This window comes from Arachis stenosperma, chromosome 6 (genome assembly GCF_014773155.1).
Source record: "Arachis stenosperma cultivar V10309 chromosome 6, arast.V10309.gnm1.PFL2, whole genome shotgun sequence".
Classification (NCBI taxonomy): domain Eukaryota; kingdom Viridiplantae; phylum Streptophyta; class Magnoliopsida; order Fabales; family Fabaceae; genus Arachis; species Arachis stenosperma.
The window spans coordinates 122,550,822-122,556,130 of NC_080382.1; the positions used below are offsets into that span (position 1 = coordinate 122,550,822).

At 35.9% G+C, this 5,309-nt stretch overlaps 2 pseudogenes; both read right to left on the reverse strand.

Moving 5' to 3' along the window:
• Window positions 1-238: 238 nt before the first annotated feature.
• Window positions 239-1,214, reverse strand: LOC130934512 (phytochromobilin:ferredoxin oxidoreductase, chloroplastic-like; annotated as a pseudogene).
• A 26-nt stretch (window positions 1,215-1,240) lies between these two features.
• On the reverse strand, window positions 1,241-4,574 carry LOC130934513 (D-glycerate 3-kinase, chloroplastic-like; annotated as a pseudogene).
• Between the last annotated feature and the right edge of the window lie 735 nt (window positions 4,575-5,309).

Consider the following 5,309-nt stretch of genomic DNA (forward strand, 5'->3'; position numbering starts at 1 on the left):
CTAAACTTCAATGGCAAGGTGATTTCCATCAATATAAGAGACATTAGTGGAAGAATGGTAACAGAGGTATCTGCAGGTGGCTTCTGTTAATATAGCATAGTAACATCTATGGTATCTGCAGGAGGCTTCCCTATGGTATAATTCCTTCACCTAAAATACTCCAATGATGCCAATGGAGCAAAAATAACAAGACTCTAATAAGAAAATGAAAGAAAGCAGCAATAGGACGAAACTTGGTTCAAAAGATATTACCAAGGAATTCTCCTCTCTTGTCCCATGGGCGATTTTCAAAAGACTTCCCAATTATGCTGCCTTTATTATTCAGATAACCATCCTTCGAGCAGTAGTGCGGAAAATAATCGTTGAACGTTTTGCTGCCTAGTACGTCAACTCCATTAAAGAGAAAGCCTCTTAGCAAATCCTATGGGATAAAACAGGAATTAAGGATCTGTAGCACTAGGATGTAACAGAATAAGACTAACCTCAAATTTGGTCTACCTTTGCAAGTGTTTCCCCAATCAGTTTCTTCAAAACACTCTGTCCAGGATCTTACTCACCAAATTTTTAGTTAATAAGAATTAGACATGGACAATACTAAAACGCAAGTTCTTGTTAGGTTGGTTGCTCAGTGTGTAACAGTTCAAAACTTGAACTGAAAAGCATCCATTTTATTGTTTGAAAGATAGTGGATGTTCCCATCATATACAAGCAAGACTATAATGTTTATCAAAATTGTGTAATTCTATTTCATAGGTGGAAAACTAGAAAGTGACTTCTCTCTGAATTATTGAAATCATAAACCATCATAACTATGACATCTATTTATATTCTTATGGAAAATCACCAGTCATTTAAAAAGTCAGAAACAAAATAGGCAAATTACCTTTTCTGCTCTCCACACCAGATATCTATGTTGAGCTTCGAGATTCCGGGAAATCTAGGATTCATCAGTCTCTTTAACGAATTTGCTTACCAACTTCAACCATACCTGCAAGAATAATATTCAAAGGTCAAGAATTAGAAAGCCTACTGAGATTACCCTTAGCAAAGCATGATTTATTAATGTACCATGCTGCTGGGATTACCTTGTAATAATCCTTGAATGCAGAATATAAAATTTCATAATTTTCTGGGCTTGAATTGAACTTTGTCCAAATGACAGTTGGTGAAAAGAACTTTATAGATTCACTTGTGAGCTTCCCTCCCCATGGAAAACTAAATATGAACTTCTATTTCTGACCTGAAGATTAACAGCCTTCACAACTTCCGTAGGAAGAGGCTTGAAGCCGAGCATCCAACCCTCAAATAACACAACCTAGACAGTCATTCATGCACAATAATTGAAGTAATAAAAACTCGACATCTGTATTTGTTTCATGGCAGGGCTAACCCCAAAAATTTCATTATACTCTTAAGTTTAGTTCAGCCAGAAAACCATTTTTTTTCCAAAGCTGGATATCACCAACCTTAGAGCCTTATAAAGAATTCATGTTAATCGACATCAGTAAGATTTGGTCTGTTTGCCTTTACTTCATCGATTACAACGTGACATTAATCTGTCACGAAAAAAGAAAAAGAAAAGGGATTAAGAATTACAATAGATAATATGTTACCGTAAGGGGTCCTTCGACCTCTGGGCAAGTTGAAGGATCAGCACGGTCGTCTCTTCCGTTGAATGCAGACTGCAGAGGCAGAGAAATAAGCATCAGCAACAATGAAGCAAAAATGTATCAAAATAATGAAAATATGTCTAAGCTAAGCCCTTACTTTGTCATATCGAGGTGGCTTTATCTTCATACCTGAAAACTTCAAATGACAATGAATTATGAATAAAATACTTGAAGAAAAAATAAAAAAATAAACAACTAAATTTTGTCCAAACCTTCTCTTGTCAATTTGGACAGAGCTGTTAAGGTTTCAACAGACAAAGGAAGATCGTGGCTTCCTGCATTTCCTTGGAACTGGAAAGCAACAAGGCAAACAAAAATTCTAAGCAATCAAAACATATCTCCACACAATACTAATCACTCGCTACTCTTCGACAAATCATGTGGATAACTACCTCAAGAAGGGAATTTCCCAGATTAGCTTCTCTTAGTTTACCCTGCAACCAAAATACATAATTTGTCAGCAAAACAAAACAAAAAAAGATCAAGATGGTGGCACTAATGGAAAAGGCACGAGGTGATTACGGCTTTCTTATACCTGACCTTCAGCCGTCAAATAAAAGTCATTTATAGATATTGTTGCCGACTTCCTGAGAATTTCACCATATGATGTATCAGTCATATGTTAGCGCACTTCACTTTCAGACAGTAATTAGTACAACAAAGGATAATAAATATACACGATTGCTTCGAAGTTTAAAGCAAACCTGCCAGTCTTCTGAAAAAGATAATCAAGAGCAAAGACAAGGGTCGTCTTTCCACAACCTTGGGGAGCACTAAATCCAATCTGAGAAATAGTGCAGAAATATTTATGATTAATTGATCATCACTAATATTCGGTATAGATTAAGGAAATTAATAGTAAGCTGTATAAAAGAAAATGAAACATTATAAGGGAAGAAAGAAGTGTGCAATACACACCACTAAAGGAGGTACATCTTCTTCATTTTTGAATGTCGACCGATGTTGCTTAATCTGATCTTCACACCAGAGGAAGACCGGTATATAATATTGATAGATCCTAGCTTTTTGAGGCACTGTTAAGTACAACTCGTTCAATTGAAACAATTGAGATAGCAGCCAACCGTATAACAACCACTTATCTATGTACTCTGCAACCATCTCTGCCGTCACACCTATTTTTTCTAGCAAAGGCCCTGAGCATATAAACTCAAAAAGGTTCTGCACAGAGGAAGTTTCGTAGGGAATACGGAATATAAAGGACCTTGCATGTATTCATTGATGCCAGAAATATTTGTTGAATTAAAATCGTGTTGCAGCCATGAATTTCCACTGCCTACATGAAGGAATTGGAATCATAAATGGTAGCTAATTTTTTGCAACAAAAGATTAACAGTTATGCCAAAGAGGAAATGAATTTCGACACAATTATACTCTAATGTCAATTTGTCAACCAATCATACATTGAGGTCTCTGTTACAAAAATCAAATACTTCTAGCTGTCTTTAATGTTGCAAGTGATTGTATCAAAATAGTCACAGTCATCATAAACAAAACACAAATAGTCACTGTTCTTTTCATAATTTCTTATCCTGTTTCTGAATGAAAGAAGTTAGATTATGGTTGAAACTCTAGCATAACACAAGACCTAATAATCCAACATGCAATCCCAATTTTTTCTAACAGGCTATGAGTTTTGCATAGACCTTTAAATTATATAAACTCCGATACCTTATCATATAAACACTTATCCTAAAAGTTTAAGCTATTAGTTAGAGACACAGTCTTCAATCTCCAAATTTATAATGAAAAAATCTCAAAGTAACAGAGTAAAGATACACCAACACCACTGTTTTAATTAAACAAAATAAAGAGAAACTTTTTAATCAATATGATAAGATAGTTGATTAAAACTCACAAATTCAAATTAAGTGACATCATTAAAATTTAAAATTCCATATTCTGGATCTTCATAAGCGTCAAAGCGGCGGGTCTTGCTATTTTCAAGAAAAGGTCAGTTGCAGAAATGTTTATTAACAAGCTAAGGTTTAATACCAGCTTCTGCATCAAAAACAAAGCCAGCATTATACTGAGAAAAATGAGTTAATAAGTTAAATTCTTCACTTTCTGTTGAGAATCACATGAACATACTATATCAGCTCCAGAAGAAGAGGGGATGAAGAAAAACAAACGGAAAAAATTGCAGCACAGTGTATAGATTCACATAATTTAGAAAAAACACGTTTCAAAAACTAGTCCAATAAGTACATGATAAAGATTGATCCATCCATTTCAAGATAACCTCCATTATGACCATTATCTTAATTGATTCAGAAGCTCGTAATCTTAAGCCAAAGATATTCACCATTCTCACCTTATAGTGATGTGTTTTTTGGGAATGATCGATGATTTTTAGTTGTTTCGTAAGCCTCCGAGAGAGTTGCCACTGTAGCTTGTGCAGCAAAATATGCAACCTCTGATCCAACCAAAGCTGACAGAAAAGCAGCCTGCAAATTTGAATAAGACACGTTACACAGATAAATAGAGATTCTAAAGAAATTATTTTGTGAAGCACATAGGCAATTCAAATACTGGCAGAAAAGTAGTAAATTTTATTTAAGTTAATCATCATCCCCCTCCTTCACAAGCTGCTTCCCCTGGCCATAACCCTCCATATGCTCCAATAGTCCACCAGGAACACCAAGATCATCACCTTCTCCATATGTACCAACACCAATTTCTCAACCACCTTATCATACTCCAACTCCACCACAGGCTCCTTCCCCTGCTTATAACAACCATCACCTAATCCTCCATATGTTCCATCACTAATTTCTCAAGCTCCTTCGCCTGCTACCCACAACAACCATCACCCAAACCCTCCAAAAACACCATCACCACTTTCTCACCCTCCCTATAGTGCTGTTGCTCCAACACCAACGTCATCACAATCACCATACAATACTTTCCCTGTTTAATATAAGAAACTACTTATTTGTACTTGGAGAAAAACAAAAGATAGAAGAAAGAGTAACCAATGACTGAGACAATATAACAAACAGAAAGAGCGCAAAGCTGAATAACAAGCTTAGTGATAAATATAACAAACATAAGGCATAAGGAACAAATATAAAGTGAAATAATTCTCAAACAATTCAAATTCAAAGTAACAACAGGAATGCTATTTGCGTGACCTAAACTTGTCAATGGGAAGGATATGTAAACAGGTGCTAAAATAGAGCAGAAAAAAGAATGGTAGAATCATCAATACCTGTAGAAGAATGCCAAAAACGAGAATCTCACAAAAAACACGAGCAGTGATAATCGAACAGTGACTAGTGGTGATGAACGCGAGCAGAGAGGATCGAAGCTCGACGAAAAGAGAAGTAGATGATCGAAGCTCAACAAGCAGATGATCAAATCTCAACGAGTAGAGAATCGAAGCTCAACGAGGAGAGGAGCAGAGGATCGAAGCACATTGACGAGCAGAGAAGATCGAAGCACATTCACGAGAAGAACAAATCGAAGCTCATTAGCGAGCAGAGATTGAGATCGAAGCTCAATAAAGAAACGCGCGTCATCATCGAATGGATTGAAGAACAACAGAGGAACGAAACATTTGGAATGGATTGAGGATTTTGTGATTTTATTAATTGAAAAATTTAGGAATTTTGTTAGGGT